Raw genomic sequence first — 24,113 nt, 5'->3', positions numbered from 1 at the left:
ACATACGGGGGAAATTAGTCCCGTTTAGTTTTACATACGGGGGAAATTAGTCCCGTTTAGTTTTACATACGGGGGAAATTAGTCCCGTTTAGTTTTACATACGGGGGAAATTAGTCCCGTTTAGTTTTACATACGGGGGAAATTAGTCCCGTTTAGTTTTACATACGGGGGAAATTAGTCCCGTTTAGTTTTACATACGGGGGAAATTAGTCCCGTTTAGTTTTACATACGGGGGAAATTAGTCCCGTTTAGTTTTACATACGGGGGAAATTAGTCCCGTTTAGTTTTACATACGGGGGAAATTAGTCCCGTTTAGTTTTACATACGGGGGAAATTAGTCCCGTTTAGTTTTACATACGGGGGAAATTAGTCCCGTTTAGTTTTACATACGGGGGAAATTAGTCCCGTTTAGTTTTACATACGGGGGAAATTAGTCCCGTTTAGTTTTACATACGGGGGAAATTAGTCCCGTTTAGTTTTACATACGGGGGAAATTAGTCCCGTTTAGTTTTACATACGGGGGAAATTAGTCCCGTTTAGTTTTACATACGGGGGAAATTAGTCCCGTTTAGTTTTACATACGGGGGAAATTAGTCCCGTTTAGTTTTACATACGGGGGAAATTAGTCCCGTTTAGTTTTACATACGGGGGAAATTAGTCCCGTTTAGTTTTACATACGGGGGAAATTAGTCCCGTTTAGTTTTACATACAGGGGAAATTAGTCCCGTTTAGTTTTACATACAGGGGAAATTAGTCCCGTTTAGTTTTACACACAGGGGAAATTAGTCCCGTTTAGTTTTACACACAGGGGAAATTAGTCCCGTTTAGTTTTACACACAGGGGAAATTAGTCCCGTTTAGTTTTACACACAGGGGAAATTAGTCCCGTTTAGTTTTACACACAGGGGAAATTAGTCCCGTTTAGTTTTACACACAGGGGAAATTAGTCCCGTTTAGTTTTACACACAGGGGAAATTAGTTCCGTTTAGTTTTACACACAGGGGAAATTAGTCCCGTTTAGTTTTACACACAGGGGAAATTAGTCCCGTTTAGTTTTACACACAGGGGAAATTAGTTCCGTTTAGTTTTACACACAGGGGAAATTAGTTCCGTTTAGTTTTACACACAGGGGAAATTATTTATAGTTGTTGTAGCTAGATGAGTTTTCGATGTGAATGTTTTAAAGTGGCGGCCATTGATTAAAACCCAGACAAGCACCTTCCATGAAAAATAAACGATAAATACAGAATAGCAATATTTCACTTGTGGGAAAGAGACTGGAGTACAATACGATGGTGCGACGAGCCAATATATGCAATTAAAAGGAAATATACATGGTCTAAAATAACGATTCAAAAAGCAACAATCAGCTTCCAGGTTTTACGTGATAACTTTTACGACCAGTTCTTAGAGTTATCCTTATTTTTATACTTTCTCTTAAAACAGATTTTAGAATCATTATTTCTAATAAAAACTATTAAACAACGCATATTTAAAAGGATTTTTTTTTATTTAATTAAAATAATTTGATGTAACTAGAACGTCATGTTTGCGACAATCGGAGAAAGAATATCATACTGAAAGTCTAATATGGTGTACGCCTTCAGGCGTTTCCCGGAATCCATTACATCCAAATATGTTTTATAAATATATTATTATTCTATAACCATGACCTTTTTTGCTATGTTCATTATCTAAGCTAAATGTGAACCTTGTATTTTGCTATAATAATGAAACAGGACGTAAGTAAGAAAAAGATATAAACGTCAATCAACTACCAGTGTATATTAAATTATAAATGAATACATGCTTTCGTTTATAAAGATAAGCATGAAAAATATGTAAATACATCAGCGTTATAGTCCAGTGGATTAAACAGTTGTCTCATAACCATTAGTTTTTTTTGAGGTTCGCGTACACATACAGGGCGTCGGTTTTTTTTTTTTTTTTTTTTTACATTTAAACAGGGTTGTTTTGTAATTTCGGCGACTAATTAGATTCAAACAAAAATTTCCTATTTCTAATGTTTTTATCAGAGGTTTAAATAAACTAAGGGTTTCATTTTTATTTAAAAGAAAAAAATCTAATCCAATTAATAAAACAAAAATCTTCCTTTCATTTACATTTTATAACAGTTTTTCTTTTTCATTTAAAAATAATTAAATGATTTAAGATGTACTTTGTATTATTTATTTGGATTTTTTTTTATCGGCCGTTAATTAAATAAAAACCAAACAGTTTTCTTATTCTGAGGGTTACGTAAATCACTTTTCTTACATTGTAATTGCTTAATTTTTCTTTCTTTTAATAGCACAATAAGACAAGTAATTATTTTAAAAACATAAAAATGTTTATTTCGGTTAAAATAATTTCTACTTATTTTCGGTACAGACCGTAAAGTTGCAACAGTCCGTTAAGTCACGCACGCGTATTAAAACTAAAACTATATTTAAAAAGTTTATTTTGCAACGTCATGATGTCGTAAGCACTCATGGCTGTGTACATAAAAGCGTTTGCCAGTAACTTTTTGCCTTCTTCCCTCTTTTATTCTGGTGCTCGGACACTTCATGCTATTTTCATTGAAAGAAAAGTTATTTTGATTTTTTGGGGGTGGGTGGGGACGGGGGTTTGGTTCCAACGCACGGGCAACGCCGGGCACCCACCCGATAGTATATAGCCATCAAAAAGTGCTCAATATCTAGAGATTAGTTTCTTTTTTTCGTATCCCATCTGTCGAAATATCTGGTGGGGGTGTTTTTCACGTACTTCTTTTTTGGGCCAATTACATTTTAATGTTTTTACCCGCCTTTAAGCAGGATTACCGTATTTTTATTTTTGAAATTGTTGTGGGGTTTCAACGTTGCCCACGACGGAGTTGACATAATAATACAAACGTGTTCAATATCCTTAGTATAACAGGTGTGTCCAAACGAAACTTCATGTGAACCTAAGCAATGCCGGGTATCCCTGCTAGTATATATATAACATGATCACTGTAATACCTAAGTACACACTGTTATAACGCATATCCCAATGTGCACAGCTGTCCTAAAGACTTGCTACCCTTGCGAAAACGTGACAATAAAGGAACAATCACTAAAGCACTTTGAATAATACCTCACAGGTCATGACTCCGTTTTATTTTATGCCAGAACAATGATAATATTCATACAAACCATTTTCGATGTGTAACATTGTAAACGAAAGTGAATAAACTGCATTCATGCAATGGATCCAGTTTATTCACTGGCTGTATATCTTATTCTTATAGTTAAGTATCTAAAAGGAGAGAACTACGTTAGAATAAACGAATTAGCAGATATTGAATAGGGACAGTTTGAGTTTGAAAACGTGCACAACTTCTATTGCTGCTTTACGTGTTCTATTGCGGTTACGTTTTGCTAGAGTAACAAGTCTTTGAAGAAACCTTGTATAATGCATAATAAACACTTGGAATTATGGATGTATATTGTTATAGAGTTTTAACATCAATAGAAGTGTATGTTTAAAAATGCTTCGTGTAAATGTTCGAATGGTCACTTTTTCTTTCATAAAAAGGCTAAAATGCAAATATCAAGAAACATACCGTTTGGAGTTGTATAGTAATTCCATGGGTTTCAATCCACATTTCTATAAGGCTAGTCGACCACTCTCCGATGATTGGTAGGGTTGGGGCTTGTCCATCTTTTGCGTTTAGCTGCTTTGGTATCATTTAAATCTGGTATAAACGGATTATGGTCCGTATTGGTTTTCTTTTTTTTTAATTTTATTTAATCCGCTTTCGATATAATTGAATTCATCCGGTTATTCCATTTTTGATTAGATATATGCGTCTAAATTCTTAGTGTCGAGATGAATTGGTCCAAATGTAATTGATTTTTATATAGTGTCAAGCTTTTATGTATTAACATTAATGTGATGCTTGATTGCAAAAAACAAACAAAAAAATACAAGAGGATTTACTTATATTTACTTATATTTTGTTTCATAGATATCTATTTTCTACAATTTCGTCATATGCGATAGAAGACGTAGAGATACACAATTTGCATACAAAAAGAGCAAAAGTTTAGATTACCGAATGAAAGCGAGTATAAAATTGAACACCATTTTGTTGGCTAAAAGAACATGAAATAGTATTAAAGTCACAACTGTCAAAATTAGAATTGTTATAATAGTTTCTTTATTTTGCTTGACAATTATTAAGTTTAAATAAAATTTTCTCGTATAATTAATACCTTTCTCATCCAAAGAACAAAAAGAATGAAAAGGCAAATCAGAAATTGCTCAAATCTTACCGGATTCAGTAATTAAAACAAAACAACCAAAAAAAACAAACAAAAAAAACAACAAAAAAAAACATAAGACACATGCCATTAAAATTATTTTGAAGCAAAACGAAATAATTATTTATTCCGCCATCTTGGAAAATGGCAGTATTTGCTCGTAATGTTATGTAAAATAGTGAAGAGATGGTAAATGAATTGCATTCATTGTGGCTGACGTTAAATTATTTGTTTCACACTAGGACTGAATTTTTCTAACTAGAATAGTTTTATGATTTCAAACATATGAAGATTTTGAATGCAAAACGCGATAAACGTCATTTGGAAAATTATTAAATTACTGCTATGAAAAATGTCGTATATCATCACTAACACATAAAAAATAATTTTGCGAAAGAAATATATTTGACTAATATTTATGCTTTTAATAAGCTTTTACAGTCGAATTTTGGATTTTACATATTCATACATTTCTTTTAGTCTAACTTGCCTGTTTGAACACTTCCTATATAATGTGAACATGAATGTTTGTATTAAGTTTTATCATAGAATTTAGCAAAATCTATTTTCTAACATCTATGCTTACTATTATAAATTATTTTTATAGTTACATTTTATGCTGGCCAGTTGCAGTAGTGTATTTAAAACCAGAAATTTAATAACTTTGCATTTTTAGATTAGTTATTATTTATATAGCTTCACATTAAACAATGGTTTTGTTATATATTATCACGTTTGCATACCGGTAACCATAAGATCGTCTAAATTAAGATAGTTTTTAGATGCGAGCCATTTAGGAACACCAAACATTGAACATAGTAGTATTAGATTTGCAGACTGATGGACAGCTACTAATCTACGGATACAAGGGTCAGTCGTGGGTTATACATTGTGATCTAAGACGATGACTAGACTAACTCGCAATGATAGATCTATTACAATTTTCAAACTTTTATTGTTATTTATATTAAATTGATATTGATATTTATAGTAAAAATATATTTCAGACTTCATCAGATTTAAGTACGAAGAAACGCCAACGAATAGAAACACGTAGCGTACATTATATGTAAGTACAAAATATGAGTGGGGGATAATCAGTTTATATATCCATAGATTTTCAAACACACACACACACACATATATATATATACACACACGGTGAGTCACGAGAAACAGATGTTTTAGAACGCTCCTTGTTCTCCTTGAGTAAGGGGTAAGGAGTGAGGAAGGTATTCTATAAACCTGCTTAAGATGCCGTTTAGTTTTTGTTTTCCTTGAAAACATCCCTTTCCCGTGACTCACCACACACACTAATATATATATAAAATCAGACGTTATATTTCTGATTAGAGAGCTCAACGCATTTAGCCAACGGGAAAATATTTAAGACCACAGAGTAACTTTCTGTAGTGCATTAAAGAAAATTGTTATTTCGGCCTACCGACCTTTGTCAAGTTTTGCGATAATTCTTTTTATAACTTGTCTCTAATGTAATAGAGAAAATTACCCTAATTACACACACATATATATATATATATCTATCGTGTTTGACAAATCGATAGCATAATTTTGGGATCATGTTATATATATATATATTAGTTCCACAAACGCGTGTTCTGAATTAAAAGTCATTAAAACACATACAAATCAACAGTATGCATCAGTAACTTCTAACCCGTACAATGTGCGTTATAACTCTTATTTGTACATAAGAGATGGATAAACGATATCTCTAAGACAAGACACCAGGTCCAATAGTCCGAATTTGGTGTTGTCACATGCACCAATAAACCAACAAAAACAGGGTAAAATCGTGGGGCACAAAACAAAGATCGGAACGTCATGTTTGGCAGTGACTCGTTTAATAGCCAACATCTTGCAAATGTTAGAGCTTCTTAGTTCAGGCAAAGAGAATATAACAGAACAGGTAAATAAATATGATCAGCGCAAACTAAAGACCACGCAGAGAAGGAATTTGATAATGTAGGAAATTAGACTAGAATGGAATGATATTACAGAAACAACTAAGACACAAAGAGGATTGTTTATACATATTGAACATGAAAATTTCCAAATATCATTATATATATATATATATATATATATATATATATATATATATATATATATATATATATGACTCTTTAACTTCTATTATCTTAGAAGACTGAAGGGAGTCCCGTAAAGAAGACCAATTATAGGTCCGCTTTTCTGGATTTGAAACCGACAGTACAAATGTTATTTTGATCCTATGTAATACATGTATAAATAAATATTGCGCTCTTATTTTTGAATTTTCTAAATGATCAAGAACTCTGTTAGGGTTCACACACACCAACACGCATTTATGTGTGTTAGTGTAAAATGTATGCATATATGAACCATGAAACATTTTATTTAGTATCACACGAACAAAATTAATAACTCAAATTTTACAATTGTCTTTTTTTTTTTTTTTTTTTTTAAATCACTTTTTTCATAAATTGATTAAAGGAAAAGTGTTAATTTAAAATACCAGACGAGAAAATCGTGGCTGTTAGTAAGCTTTCAGAACAAAGTAGCAACTTCGATTAGAAAAATAATCATTATTTTATAATAGCGAGGAAAAAAGTCGCATCTTAGTAATAAAGAAATTCAGGTAACCAATACAGGCTCCTTCAGTCTTGGACAGACTAAGGATACCCACGAAGTGTTGCCTACGCGTGAAATTTTTGTGGTAGAAGGTGCGCAATCTCCAACCACATCTCTCCTGAGACGACATTGTTAAATACCAGTGGCAAGTGGAGTATAGGACGACTGGAAACAAAATGCCGAGATAAACGGAGAGCACATACAGCGCCTAGAATTCCCAAATGGTAATCCATCTGACACTAACCAGGCTCAACGTTACTTAACTTCGGTAATCTGACGAGAACCGGTGTCTACAACGCGATTATGTCGTATATGTACCCGTTACTGTAACTACATTATAAAAACCATTAATTTAAGTCTAACTCAAAATGTCAACTAGACTTTTTATTAATCTATATATCTATAAAAGTGAAAATGTGTGTGTGTAAGGACACTTCTCAACCTATATACTAAAAAAAAAAAAAAACGTTTGATCTACAGATTTGATATTTAGTATATTCAGACACGTGGAAAATTTTTAATCAGTTTTAATCCAACAAAAAAAGCTGCTAAGGGGTCAAAATTAAAAAAAAAATAATGGTATGTGCGAGTCATCGGATTTTTAATTGTTTGTCAACTATTTAACTAATGCGCACGCGGGAATCGTTCATATGACCAATTATGTTAAGAAAAAGTAGGTTTGAAAAACTTTTTCAAGATCGTGTCAAGTTGGCCTAATGTCTATCGCACTTGACTCACTGTCTTTAGGTTTTGGTTTCGATCTCAGCTCTAGTATTTTTTTTTTTACTTAAAAGAAATAAACTGTTTAGAAATAACAGAATACTCGCATACACACGTTTCTTTGCGTTTTTTACGTCATAAAAAAAAAAGAATGTAACTTTACGTTTAATACCTACGGCATTTATGTTTATAATAAGCATTCTGTATTAAATATAATATTTATGCGTTTTTTACGAGCGGGCAACGCCAGACGGCATGTTAGTATTTATATAGAAATAGTAGTCCATTTTTTCTCAAGGTGACTTTCCCCGTTTGGATTTTACTTTATTTCGATAAAATTTACAAAAAGGGAGGTTATTTATTTATTACTTAATTTTTAATATTTCTCAAAGCACATGTTTAGATGAAGGTTGACCGTACAAATAAATAACCAAAACTTTATTACATTATATTTTATAACATTTGTTTTATAAATGTACTCAGAGAAAAAATTATAATTTGAAATATCAAACGATTCGATTATTTAAAATATACTATAGTGCATTCATTATTTAATCCTGATATTTATTGAACCAAAAAGTCATGTTGGAAGTAGACTACGTATTTTAGGACGATTGTTATATTTTATTTTATAAGTCAGCCATCAATGAATGAGAGATGAAGGCTCCAAGCTGGGACAATCGGGTAAAAAAGTAAATAAAAGTCGCATCATTGCTGGATTGGCTAATGGATTGGGTGTACTAAAATAGATGAAAACATGAAAAAAAAGAAAAAAAAAAGAAAAGAAAGAAAACACAATAAGGTGGTAGGTAACTATAGGTAATATACGCCGTTGGGAATGAGACTACACATGGCACAATTCAAGTGGGGAAAATAACAAAGGAGGCTGAAAATGAAGGTGTTTATTATCCATCAAATTATATACCCTGGAGCTTAAACGGTGGAATTGATTCGGGTAAGGGGATGGTTATCGGGCTTTAAAGACACCAGGATAGATTAAACAAGAGACGAAGGGAATTGTGAATGTTTTTTTTTCTCGACTTTTAATGAAAGCCCTGAACTTGGACATCGTAAGACATCGTCGATAATGCATTTTTTAATGGTTCATCAGGTTGTTTCGGGTCTATTAGCATTATACTCCTTTCATCAAGCTGATCCATTCAGAGATGATCGGGCTCTAATACACTTATTTTTAAAACGCCCAAAATACGGTGGGGTTTTATTTATTCTAGCCGATCGCAAACAACGCTAACTCGCATCTCATTATATTAAGTGTGGTGCAATTTTACCAAATAATTTTGGACCGATAAGTGTTTATTAAAAACACGTGAGGTTTCCAGGAGTCTGAGTGACAACAAATCACCCCATATTACAGCATGATACTCTTTCATCAAGCCGACCCTTTCAGAGATAATCGGTCCCTAATTCACCTTCTATATTTGAAACACCCGAAGACTGTTATTTTAAGATTTATTCTAAGTCATCGTAGACCACGCTGACTCATCTCGCCCGATACTACGAAGCAACCAATCATATGCTTACAACATTAACTTTATTTTCCCTAGTGCTCTATATATTACGAGTCAAAGATAAAAAAAAAATACGGCATTATAATTCTAACAGTTTTCGTTAGGTCACCGGAATCAAGCGGAATTATTTGTTTTCTTCGAAAAAGCTCACTCATCAGGTGATGCATGAGCTTTTTGGGAGGATGGCAAAAACTATCTGCTATAAATAGAGCTGCTAATACTAAACCGAGCCAATAATATGTTAATGCAAACAGGAGGACAATACTCTGCAGTACGGGCTCGCCTACAATTTACTATCCAACCAATACAGCATAAATCTTTCAAACTTCAATTATTATACAAAGAACAGAATAAAGTGAAAATTGTCGCATGAACATATGCTTCGAAAACACATACAAAAGAATAATCAGTGTTTAGAAGTAATAACCAAAACAAGTAAACCAAACGGCGGTTTCTAACCTATCTATAACAGAGGGAAGTCTTTATAAGTATCACAATATACAATCTTAACTGTTTTACACTCGGCATCGCAAAGCTTCCTTATAATAAGTGTTGTGCAATTTTATTCAATAATTTTGGACCCATAAGTGTTTATTAAAAGCAAGTAAGGGTTCCAAGATTCTGAGTGACAACAAATCACTCAGTTTGGAGTACGTCGCCCTACTTTAGATCACAATTGAAAATCATTTGGTATTATCCAACGAGCCGTTTACCAGCATTATCTCGTAGATAACAAGGGGCCTTATCTGAAATGTATATGACAATAAGCCTCTTGACGATTCCTTATTATCATTATTATTATTATTATAGAACTCCTTTCGATCACTCTTCTTTGGAAATCAGAAAGACTTTTTCAATCTGTCCTCTCTGCAACCCAGTAACAAACTCTCTTCGTCAGAAGACCTCTGAATCCATTCCACAGACGGTTCTATGACGTCGCAATCCGACATCACGCCATGTGTCAACGACTGCCCTGCCTGTACCACCCGTCTCTCAAATATTGTTATGCCACTTTTGGTAAACAAAGCAACCTACAGCTATGCTCGCAAAATAACTTCTATTACTCTAAAACAACTAGACTGAAGTCTCAATTCTATACATCGCATTAGCAACAACTGCCAATCTGTCTACGTCGCATTATTATTATAATTTTTACTCTTGCATGAAACGCCCGTTATTTCAGCCTAAATTTGGTAGGATTTTGCTCACATACTCATGTCAATATGATTATCATTATTAGAAACAATAGTATTATTAGAGTTCTGAGTTCCTATGTGACACTCGGCATGCAAAATTCTGCCCAGTCATTTATGTTATACGTGTTCACTGTTTATTTAAATAATAGCTGAAGATTATTAGCAGTTTGTCGCCTATAGAGCATCTGGATTCTGTAGAATATTCCACGACAAATTAGATGCAATTTTGGCGAGTAATAGTGAAAGCTATAAGTAAAGAACGGATAAGCAGACAAACAAACAAAAAAACAAAAACTGAAAAACAAAAAATACCTGACATACATACAGACAGACAGACAGACAGACAGAACAAACAGTTATATAATGAAATTAAAAGATATTAACAGCTATATTAATGGAAATATAGATTTTCTTGATAGCGTACACCATGGTTGATAGCCAAATAATCAACAACCTTGACTAATTCCCAGTGAAATAGCCGTCTTCATAAAAAGACATCGCTCTTAGTAAAAAGAAACGAGCTCTCTAGGCAGTCGCTAATGTGAATACAAGCAAACATGAAAAAAATGTGTAGATGCTTTGGGAGTACAATTTGAAACTGAACAGCTAGCTATATTGAAAAGCTGTAATATAGCGAGAAAGCTATTTAAGCATTACATACACAATTCACACACACACACACACGAGTGTGTGTGTAATTTTATATTTTGTAGTATGAAAAACAAGTAGTTTCCTTAGTCATGTGTCTAAGAGCAATTACTAAATTATTTTGTTTTAAATAACATACTCTACTCCGCAGATCCATCGATACTTGCGGTTCCACGGAAGCATGGAAAACTCATCCCGTTCCCAGAAGAAAAACAGTGTCTTTAGTCTCAAGATTTTTGCCAATCAACTACTTATATATCTCAGAAGATACTATATGCAATGTATATATATTAAAAAGGATCATATATATATATATATATATATATATATATATATATATATATATATACATACACATACAATATATATTAACGAGGATCATATATATATATATATATATATATATACACACACACAATATATATATTAACGAGGATCACACACATATATATATATATACACAATATATATTAACGAGGATCACACACACACATATATATATATATACACAATATATATTAACGAGGATCACACACACACACACATATATATACACAATATATATTAACGAGGATCACACACACACACACACACACACATATATACACAATATATATTAACGAGGATCATATATATATATATATACATACAATATATATTAACGAAGATCATATATATATATATATATATATATATATACATACAATATATATTAACGAAGATCATATATATATATATAACTATATATATATATATACATACAATATATATTAACGAAGATCATATATATATATATATATATATATATATACATACATACAATATATATTAACGAAGATCATATATATATATATATATATATATATATACAAACAATATATATTAACGAGGATCATATATATACACATATATATATATTAACGAGGATTATATATATATATATACACACACAATATATATTAACGAGGATTATATATATATATATATATATATACACACACAATATATATTAACGAGGATTATATATATCTATATACAATATATATTAACGAGGATCATATCTATATACAATATATATTAACGAGGATCATATCTATATACAATATATATTAACGAGGATCATATCTATATACAATATATATTAACGAGGATCATTATATATATATATATATATATATATATATATATATATATACACACACACAATAGATATTAACGAGGATCATATACAATATATATATACACACACAAAAAATATAAAAGCTCATATAAAACGAGTGAAACGTTTAGCCTCTAGGTTTCTCTGCTTCCATCTGTAATTATATATATATATATATATATATATATATATATATATATATATTAGTAAAAGCTCAGAATACGGCAGTAAAAATAAGTAATAAAATACATTACAGTATATAATACGATGTATATAATCCAATAACATTATACATTACACCGTAATTCGATTGTTTTTTTTTGTTTTACGGCATATCAACCCTTTTCAGGTTATTTAATGCAGAATCTAAAGATTTAAGAAATTTTTTTAATAGAATATATTTGTTTTCAAGTTGTTTTCTATTTAACCCATAGTTGGGACCCTAACAAATACTACCGCTCCGGTTCAGAGTGGACCTGGGAGCAATGGCAATTAAAGGGTGGCTCTACATTCCCCAAAGCCCGCAAGCTGGGGCCTCACCACTGGATGTAGTTTAAGGTCATATCCAGGACACCGTAACTCGGAGCAAATACAGTAATCAGGGATCGGAAAACATCGTATTCCACATCGTACCCCCCCAAAAAAAACAAACAAACCGTATTCTAGGGTCACAATATTCCGGGGTTCCACTCCATATATAGGGGTTAATTGTTCGACCTAAATGAAACATTGCTTTGAAACAGCTGTAAACAACTGCAGTAGCAGTCACACACGCATATAAGTGTGTGGCTCACTCACAATTAAATGCAAAATTCCTTGGATTTTTTTTTTACATTCATCTATTTAATGTTAGTTGTTACGTTAGACGGCCCAGTTCGAAGTGATCGACACTACTGACATGGACGGTGCCAATATTTCTGTCATCACAAACAGTTCCAATAAACATAATATTAACCATCGTGTAAAACTTCTTCTGTCAGTACTGTTTGCGAACATACCAGACAAATGAAATTCACTTTTATCAAACGTACAAATGCATTTTACTTTGCATTTAGTTCCGGTTAGGATCCGTTAAAGAGTGTTTAACTGGAGAAACGAGAAACAACATGTCACGGTATCTTTTGATGAGCAATGACGCGGTAGTGATTAAATGGATTCGTGATTGTAATTGGATGCACAACATGTTTCGCTTTTAGGATTGAAATCGGTAAGCGAGAATATTGATTTGAACTGACAAAGGAGAGAAAGAAAAAAACCACACAAAAACACACGCATACACACATTTGAATGATAAACGTATTTAATAGACACAGAGTGTATATCGTATTAAAAGATAACTGGTTATCTATTGCAATCTACCTATATATGTAATGTGTGCAGTAAAAAACAAAAAAAAACAACAACAAAAAAAAAAACAGTTTATAAGTCTAACCGAACGCTGATAAGCAGTACTCTCTGATTAGACCTATAAAGAACTTGTTAGAAGCACGACTATGAGATCAGCGATTTGCTTATAATATAAATATGAAATAATAGAAAAAACGATATGATATATTCATCGACGTTTCATCTTTATTTCAAGACTTCCTCGGGAGGATTAATAAAAAAAAAGAAATAATACTAAGTGCCAAATTAATCAAATTCAAATATATACGCATATGATATATAAGGTATTCAGAGTGCTGATACGTAATGAACCAGGTTTTAATTTATGCATCTCCTGAATACCTTTAACTTGGTATATATATATATATATATATATATATATATATATATATATATATATATAGTCGTTTTTTTATACAAAGATTATTGGTTACATAAGCGCATACATGTTTCAGTGGAATCTCCAGAGACCTCATCAGACTAAAGAAAATCATTTTTTGATATTTATGCTTTTTTTTTTATCTCATGAGGTGGCCTCCTTGAATTAGATTTGGCTAAAACATGTATGCACAAATGTAATCAATAATGTTTGTATAATAAACGGACTATATTGAGCACTAATAATCACGCGGGTTTCATTGGATTTACCTCTAGGAAACCAATCTGTGCAGGCATGATACATATTATATGTACATACATATGTGTGTGTATATATATATATATATATATATATACATATATATACATACACGTATATTTTTTGTGGTATTAATATTTATTAATTTTATATGGAAATTACTCAAAACAAGGCATAAAGCCACCTAATGTAAGAAGCTAATATACTTCACTGTTAAAAATTAACTACTTGTGAATGTTAGATCGATAGATTTCGGCTCAGGAAACAAAAATTCTTCTATTCGAGAAACATTTCTTATACGATGTAAAAACTAAAGAATAAAAGATGAGGATCGAGAGTTTCAAGGCTGCTGAAAGCGCAACCGCAATGTCCACATTTACTGTACTTCAATGATTCTTGATTTCTAGCATTAAATTCGTTTTTCCTTCGTAGTGTTATATATATATATATATATATATATATATATATAACTTCGTGATAGCATAAAGGAGAGTCTGGTGAGCTATACATAATATAGGTGAGATATACGGAAGCGCAGAACACTTTGAAGCAGCCAAGATAAACCAAGCGAAGCTCAAGAGACCATGTAGAAGACTCAAACCTTGCCGCCCAATCATGGAGATTTTTGACGTGTGTGACCGGGCTCTGTTGTCCAAAGCAGATCTTGTTAATTACATGAAAGCGCACGAAGAGACGGGTTTCGTTGCTTTTAGTTTCTTCCAAACTAATGACCGTCTTCAGTTTCATGTCTGCTTGAGGGTGTGCAAGTCGCTGTCAGGACTGAAAAGTCATCTTCGGACACATGGACTTTCACTGACTGAGGGGGCAAGACGTTGCAATCATTATTTAAAACTCTAAAGAAAGCAATCGTTACTGATAGAAAGATTTAAAGAAATTTTACTTCGGCCTCTTTACACAATAGAATAATTATATATTGTATCGATTTAATCGAGACGTGTAAAAACGCAATATGATTACGAGGCTAAACAGAACATTCAGCTTTATTATGTATGACGGAGGTTTGTGCCATAATTTACGCTTTCCTTTTGCGTAGGAACAAAAATCGTATATGCTATTCGGCGTATGCCTTTGACCTTTATCTTAGTCTGGACATTGTGTAATCGAAGGTGTAAAAGCTTTAGACCAGTTTCCAATGTAAATAAAAAATGGGGATCACGATGCTCAAACTGTGGATTATAAAGTCATAACTGACCTGAATAAAAATTGCTAGATTAATCGGCTCATTTGTGTGCAAAATAAAAAAAACTTTTGCTCGCGCCTCTGTCGTATTAAATAACCAAATATTCAATGTTGTTGTTGTTGTTGTAGTAGTATTTGTATTTTTTCTCTCCTAATAAAACTATTAAACAAGCTTGGGAAGTTATTCATGTCGATAAGATTCTTTTATTCCTGATAATCGATTTCAGAGATAACAAAACAAAATGGCTGGTTGGGTAGATGAACGAGAAGAGGCTCTCAGAAATAGAGGTAAGATTTTTTGCGCCCGCTTTATCAGAAGAAAAGGTTCGGTACGTTGTTGGGGGTGGGTAGGGCGACATGGGCTGGTTAATTATTGTGTGTTTTGAGGTGTGTTCTGCTAGTGCGGTCGGTTGAGGGATGGACGAAAACGGATAAAGCTTGTATAATGAGATGATCGATGAGAAATTGATATCAGACAAAGGAAGGAAGGAAGTGCAGGGGAGCAGCTCCAAGTCACGTGACTGGAACCAAGACAACACCAACAACGACATCAACACCAAAGAAATAACAAAGATAAAAAGCAATTTAAAAAAAAAAACACAAAAAAACAAACAAACAAAATAAACAAATCAAAATTAGCGATGCCTGCGACTTTTGTTTCTGAAAGTTTATACAAAAAACATAACCATTATGAACCGTCAGTTCGTTTAACAAATATATATATATATATATATATATATATATATATATATATATACACACACACTAGTTTCATACAGTCGGCGTTTACCTGGAGGTATTTCATTCGTATGTTAGTTTCGTATTTAATAAATTGACTAAATGTTATGGTAATATGTAAGTTTCAAGCTTAAAACCCGGCTTATATAAAAAGAATAATTCAATAATCAAATGATATTTTTTTATAAACCATCCGCGACCTAATTTTAATAATTGGTGATTTTAATAAAAGATTAGAGGATTATGATTGTTTTTTTGCGTCACTCTCGCACGCATTGAATGACCGTTTTGTTTTCTTTTCAGAAGTAAGGTTGATTAATTAATTATTAAAGCTACAATAAAAACGACAACAAACAAATTACATTGGCTTATAACTCCTGATATATTAACGTAAAGTTTCAAATTAAATAATAGTAATGCCAGCGATTGTAAGTTATAGTTATTAAACCAAATTCGGATACATTTTGCATACTCAAGGAATTCAAGACATGAAATTTGGTATATAGGGTATTCCGAATTGTGGAAAACTTTTTAATCGGTTTTCATCTAGAAAAAGGGCTGCTAAGGAGACAAAATCGAAAAATTGGTATTTGGCGGTCAGCGGATATTTTTTTATCTTTGTCAACTATTTCACGACTGCGCATCTACGAATCGACCACATTATGTCAAGAATAAGTAGGTTTGAAAACACCTTTAAAAGATCGTGTCAAGCTGACCTAACGATTATTATACTTGACTCACTACCTTTAGGTTTTAGTTTCGATCTCAGCTAGAGTTTTTTTTTTAATTTTAATTTTTACTTACGAAACGTTAACTGTTTAGAACCCCCCCCAAAAAAAATCCCAACAAAAACAAAACAAACGTAATACATAATGCACATGTCTCAGCCTTTTTTAAATGGCGTTTTTGTTTAATACCGGGCAATCTTCTAGTATATATAAAGTTTTGGAAATATATATGGCAATTAAGCTAAACAGAATTTTCCGTGTTTCATCATTATGAGCATTCGTCAGACTATTGCTTGAAATAATAATAATCATCATCTCCGCTGGACAAGTGCAAAGAGAACTGGGACCTTGGCGAGGCTTATTACCACTCAAATTCTAGTGAAGACCAATAGCCGCTGCTAACGAGAAATCAATGGCAAGCGGCTGTTTCGATAATGCAAATTTATTTGCAAATGCTATCGAAAGAGGTGGAGATTATTGGAAATCTGGGGAGACTTGTCACTCAGTTTCCAGGGAACACCACAGGCTGTTTTCAGGGAAAGGTCTCTGAAGACCTGTGTGAAAGTTCCTTGTGAGTCAATAATAATATATTAGCATTAATTACTTTTATTTACTTACCATCAAAGAGACCTGACGTTGCCCGGGATTTAATGAGGATTAACGAATATTTGACATTTCCAATGCTTTTATTGTCATCGAAATCGCCCATTTTTTTCAATCAAATATATTGTCCGCTTTAGTCGAGACCCACTGCGGTGCACTGAGAGGAAGTTTTACATGCCTCCCAGCAGTGCCTTAATCCATAGTACGCTTGAATATGATATTTTCATTTAGGCAAATTTTGTATTCATAATTATAGATCCAAGTCTTTATTGATTATTATATTGTACTTAAGTTGTAGTAGTTGCCGTCTAGTTTGGGCGTGTCGTGAAGTACGCTTAACTATTTTAATTTATGCAGATTTTGTATTATTATCGAGCTAATAATTTGTTGATTATTATATTGTATCCAAAATATAGTAACGATTTCAGTAAAATAAAATTATATATCGAGTGTTATCAACTAGAACAGATACCAAAAATATATAATTCGTTATCATCTGAGCTAAGTTCCTACGCATATAAACACTTAAAAATAAACTTGTAAAAAGGTATAACTGTATATTTGCTCATGCATAAAAGTAACACGTGTAGTTGACTTACGGCTTCTAAGTTCCATTCTTTTTTTTTTTTTTTTTTTTTTCAATTTTGACTGCGTAGCTGTTATTTTATAATAATAAAAAAAATCGAATTTGTTTCAGAGGTCCAAATCCCCTATCTATCAGGTTTCAAGTCATTTTACGAGTCAATCACGTTAATCGCAATCAAATCATGTATATATGCTAAAGTGTCGGGTTCATACATACACAAGATTTGATTGTATAATAGAGTTCAGTCACAGGCAACACTAATAAACAAAACAAAGAAACACACAAAATAAATAAATAAATAAAAAGTACGAAACAAACTACTTATAAAATAAATAAATAAGTTTCCTATTTTCGAGTTTTACTAGTATTTCTTTCATTTTGTTTTAGTTGTCAGAGAAAGAAACAGTAGCAAAACAGCGATATATGACATTTCATTCAATTCATCAGAACGACAAAAATTGTATCTTCATTTCACGTATCGCACCAAAACTTAAACTTAGTTTAATATGATAACACCTATCCAGGTGCTTTTAACACTACTGGATTCAACACGTCACTTACAAAACATTATTAATGTATTGCTCCTGGGCAGCTCCTAGTTTCTTCTCTAATACACAGCAAATCTTATCGCTATCGGTCAACGCGATATTTAACACACCTTCTGTATATATTGCTCAGGATCAAGACCGAGTTTCTTGTCTGGTGTAAAATACCACTATGACAAAACAGTGAAGTAATTGCTTCTGGGCAATGCGTCTGCCCCATCTCTTATGTATTACTAAATAAGTGATCATTTTCATTAAAAATCAAGATAATGATTTTAAATTAATTTAACAAGTTACGAAAGAATAAATCACTGATCGATAATTCTCTAATTTACTTAATTTATTAATGATTTTAAATTGAGAAAAGAATGCTTGAAAAGTGTCAACATTATGTGAATAAGCATCATCACACGGTATCAGGTCACATTTTGGTCGCCATCTTGTTTTAATTTTCTTTCGTGGCCATGACTTTTATATATTACCCTAATTTATATTTTAAGAACGCATTTAATTTGAAACGTGGTTAGATATCTATTAAGTTTAAAATACGCATGCTGTATAATTTTCATTGGAAATCCCAAATCAATCTGCAATTAAGTAAATTACAGAATTATCGATCAGTGATTTATTCTTTCGTAACTTGTTAAATTAAGATTGTACTACGAAGATAATCCTCTTTAAGATTCGAATGGAAAAAAATGGAAGTTGTGGTGCGATACATGAGGTTATGCATAATAAAACAAAACAAAAATAAATTAAGACAATGCGTTGCTGCTGATTGTTTATATGTTTTTTTTAAAGTTAATTTACGTGTATAAACAAATAAAACAATTAATAACAATATTACTACTAATAATAAAAGCAATAATGTCTCTAAATCTCACATCATCTAATTTTACCTTTTCTCTTATAATTATATATATAAAAGTGAAAATGTTTGTGTGTGTGTGTGTGTGTGTCTGTACATTTCCCTACACAATAACTATCAATTTTCGGTCTACAGACTCGAGATTTGACATAAGGGATATTGAGATTTGTGAAAATTGTTTTGATCGTTTTTCGGACAGAAATTTGTCTGTTAAGAGGTCAAAGTTCAACGATTTGATCTGTGAGAATTCTACCAAACTCCTGTCATTTTTGGGTATAAACAATTGAAATTTTAGATACAGGTTCTTTGGATATGGATCAAACTTTATCATTTGATTTGAACCCAAAACAAATGCTTAGAGATCAAAATTGGGGTCAAATTAAAAAATAATTGACCTCTGCAGTCTCTTCTAACTTTTCTTTATACGGGTTAAGGAAGTATATTATATAAAAGGCATTACCGTACATATGCACACTTCAATATATACATATGCACATAAAGTTATGAATAGTGCAGAGGGCCCGAGCAAAGCCGGGCTGAACTGCTAGTATATATATGTCCTAGTATATTTTAATATTTTTATATTTCAAAAGATTTTATTCTTGTATTTTATACTTCGTTTAATATTTCTTAATATATACTTTCTTCATTTCCAACCTAAATATTCGTAAGCCAGTTTTGAATAATATTTTACATTTTGTATAATTCTGTCCATTCCACGCCTATGAGCCCTCTTCTCTTCTAGGTTCAAAATATCAAGGCACAAAAAGTCTTTGCTCTTTTACTTTTTCTTTATTGATCAGATGATATAATACATTTATATATAACTTATTCCTTTATTCCTCATCTTTATATATATATATATGTGTGTGTGTGTGTGTGTGTGTGTGTGTGTGTGTCCATCACATGTCCATTATGGTTGGTTAACGATAGAGCATTATCATTTTATTTAAATCTCTTTCATATCCTTTATAATAGTCTACGTCGCCCAACTCTTCAGCGCTCGCAAGACGGACAAATTCCATATCCCTGACAAATAGCCATCTTATATACCTCCACCACAGCATGATCCTGTTGACACACTGGTTCTTACTAGACCACCGATGTTAAGCAACATTTAAGCTGGACAGTATCAGTTGAGTGACAATTTAGGAATAACAGTCGCTTTATATGGGAGGATGGCTAAACTTTTTTGCATAAACTACAACTCCCGAAGATGCCTTTCGCAAGTATTTCAGTACAAGTTGCTAATCCAAGCATTGCCACAACGAAACAACTGCTACCCATGCACAATTCATTTTTAATTTCTCTCCGTTCAAAGAATCTTCATGATTAACTAAGAAAGAGTTACTATTCTTATGCCAGTTTGTTAGTGCGCTCATTGTAATGAACAGAGTAATGCCGCCTACGGCGAAAAGAATTTTCTTAAATGTATCAATTAGTAAAGGAGACGTAACTCATAATAGAAATAGTTTCTTCACTGAAACGTCTGTAAACATTTCCACCTGTTGGACGTGACCTGTTTTCTGCGGATAGCACACAGAAGAGGAATTCCTTTCAAGGTAAGCCATTTTTTTTTCGTCTCTAGATTGATTAAACTACTGTATGGGTTTATGTACGCTTACAGATTGACAAGTGAAATACTTTGATAGCTAAATAATAATAATAATAATAATTATAACAATCTGTTGGTTAATAAATAAATAGATAATAGTAATAATAATTCGGGGGTTGTTTTACAATCCACAAAGATTCGAAAAAATGATCAAAAATCAAATATATGACAAATAAATGTTACCAAAGTTACTTTTCTACCTAGCTGGATAGGTTTTAAGAGGTTTTACTTAATGTAAAATGTTTATTCGGCTCGAAAAGAAGCAATGTCGACCGTTACACGAGCACAAGAAAAAAAATGGCCGTGTAACAAATGTATTGCGGACTTTTTTTTTGTGCTCGTATATCGGTCAACATTACTTTCTTTCTTTCGAGCACAATATACATTTTACATTAAGTAAAAACACCAAAAACCTATCAAGCTAGGTAGAAGAGTAACTTATTTTGACTTTGGTAACATTTATTTGTTACATATTTGATTCTTTAATTACTTTTTGGAATCTCTGTGGATTGTAAAACGAACCCATAATAGGAATTAAACGAAGTAGACGCTGGCAACTTTTGCAACAGCGCCAATCTATCGAAGCGTAACCGTTATTAAACGAAGACCGTTTGATTTAATTAGAATTCGATTGAGAAACACTTATGAAATAAAACATATCGGCATATATTAATCAGCAACAACAAAGGCAAATGAAAAAGAATAATCGATTCAATAGATATGAGCATGAACAATGAACACAAAGCGAGAAAACAAATCATTTTGATAAAGATGACGTATATAGATATATGTATACAAAGTTAATGATGATAGTCAAGTATATAAGCATACGTATTGATATGTATATATAAATCCATATACCTATCTATATTAATTTATGCCTTCTTATGTCATATATATATATATATATATATATATAATTTATATGCACATTAAATCATCCTAAACTAATTAATTCGTATTTCTTTAACTAACGATACATACCCCAGATCCGGCTAATACGACATTGTTAGACGACGGTGCTGACGGTGTTTCTATTCTAATACAATTAGAATAGAAACACGAACGAAATTAGTGTACGTTGCTTGAATGTTTATATAAAAAAAATTCTAAGCTCTACTTTGGTATTGAGCAATTTAAAAATTATCGGTTTATGTTCATTTTAGCAATATATCTGAAATGCATTAATATATATATATATCCTTTTTTCTTGGGAAGAAAGATTAACCAGAGAACTTAATTATCGAAGTAAGAGTTTTAAATATTTATGATATAAGATATTTATGATATCAGATTCTGCCTTGTGTGCCGAAAGGGAATTTTTCAGACTTATCCATTTACCGTCAAATTATATATGTGTGTGTGTGTACGTACGTGTTTAATAAAACGTTGAAACACATTTATCTTCGAATTTATATTTTACTTTTGTTAGTCTGAAGAGATCAAGGGGTTCCTTCCTGGGGCTAACACTTGATTCTATTACAGTTTAAATTTATATCCGAGGGCTCTTTTAAGAATAGACACTGTTCCCTTTATGGCTGATATCTGTATTTCCTTACAGCTTGGTTTTCCAGGGATTGCTTCTAAGTATTTTTGAAGGTTCTTTTTTATTAGGCCAGTTGCTCCTGTTACAACTGGTATAATGTTTATTTCTTTCAGAGACCATGTTTTTAGATCATTTTTTAGGTCCTGATATTTCGTTATCTTTTCCCGTTCTGCTCTATTAAGGCCAAAGTCGTTTGGAACTGACTTCGATAATGAGTGCAGTCCTTTCGGGCTTGTCCCATATTACTATATTTGGCTTGATGGCCTTGTCTTTTCTGTATCTGCCCGCCTGTATATCTTTGTCGAAGAACACTGTCACTTTTCCATTTGATGTTATCGGTGGTGGTTCATGTTCCCAGATGTTCGACGATTTATCTAGTTGCATCTCTCCACAGATCTTCCAATGTAAGTATCTACATACTTTGTGGCGGGCAGTGTAATGACCATCGGCTAGAAAGATCTTGCATTCAGACATTAGGTGGCTTTGGCTTTCAACAGCTGAGTGACAATCTGCATTAGTCGGTTTTTTGTAGACCAGCCATTTTTTTTAAATCCATTTGGGAGTAAGCCTTTTTCTTGTGCAGCTATAATTAATCGTTCTTCAGCAAATGGAAATTTGTCACTTTTAAGCCATTGTAGTGAAGCCTCCTTGTCAATGTAGTTCTGGTTCAGTTCTTGCATGAACCTGCCTGCTCTGTTACGTTGTTGCCATCCTTCTAGTCTTGTCTTGTCTTGAGTTCCTTCTTGTATGCTCATTTCTCTTTTCGGGCGATTAGGGTTGCTGGGTTGTCATATTCTTCTATTGTGTTATGTGTGTATACGTACGTGTTTAATTAAACATTGAAACAGACATGCAAATAAATGCGTATATACACACGTATTTCTATATGAGCGGTAATAGATTCATGGAAGTCTTTGTTCATTGAATACTTAGACGGCCGATAATATACCACCAAGCAGTTGGAAAGCTTCCTGAGCGCATCGCGCTTTACGTATGACAAGTATTCACTCTTCTTCACTGTATTAAACCGATTAGATTTCGACTTAAACATGACGTAAATGAAGCAGCCATATATATATATATATATATATATATATATATATATATGAAAGACATAGCACATAAATGTCATTTTGTCATAATTTTTGCTATATTGACACGTGAACATATTCAAATATTTTTAACTGGAAAACATTTACGTGAATGTCAGAGGGGGAAAAATTATTCTCTTTTGTCAGTGTTATGTTCCCATATGAGAGCGACTATATCAAGTATATAATTATACACGTAGATAATTTTATTGATATATAAAAATCACGATAGAATATATACACATTAAGTATATCAAACAGGTTAAATAAAATGTATATTATTGTATACTTTTAAATAGTGCAACTATGTAATAAGCTCAGTGGTTAAACCTAAGCCATTGTAATTCAATTTAGTCAAAGTATTTATTTCTCTTTTCCAAGAATTCAACATTAACAACA

General features: G+C 32.2%; 1 protein-coding gene across 11 annotated transcripts in view; it reads right to left on the bottom strand.

The window, feature by feature from the left end:
- The window catches only part of LOC145286125 (cadherin-23-like), a 1,312,625-nt gene that overhangs the window by 180,686 nt on the left and 1,107,826 nt on the right, over positions 1 to 24,113 (bottom strand). The gene's annotated exons all lie outside the window — the stretch shown is intronic.

Source organism: Euprymna scolopes, chromosome 10, assembly GCF_053919585.1.
Source record: "Euprymna scolopes isolate OS-2025 chromosome 10, ASM5391958v1, whole genome shotgun sequence".
In the NCBI taxonomy this organism is placed as follows: domain Eukaryota; kingdom Metazoa; phylum Mollusca; class Cephalopoda; order Sepiida; family Sepiolidae; genus Euprymna; species Euprymna scolopes.
The sequence above is the reverse complement of the archived record's forward strand: the minus strand, read 5'-3'. Positions and strand labels throughout refer to the sequence as shown.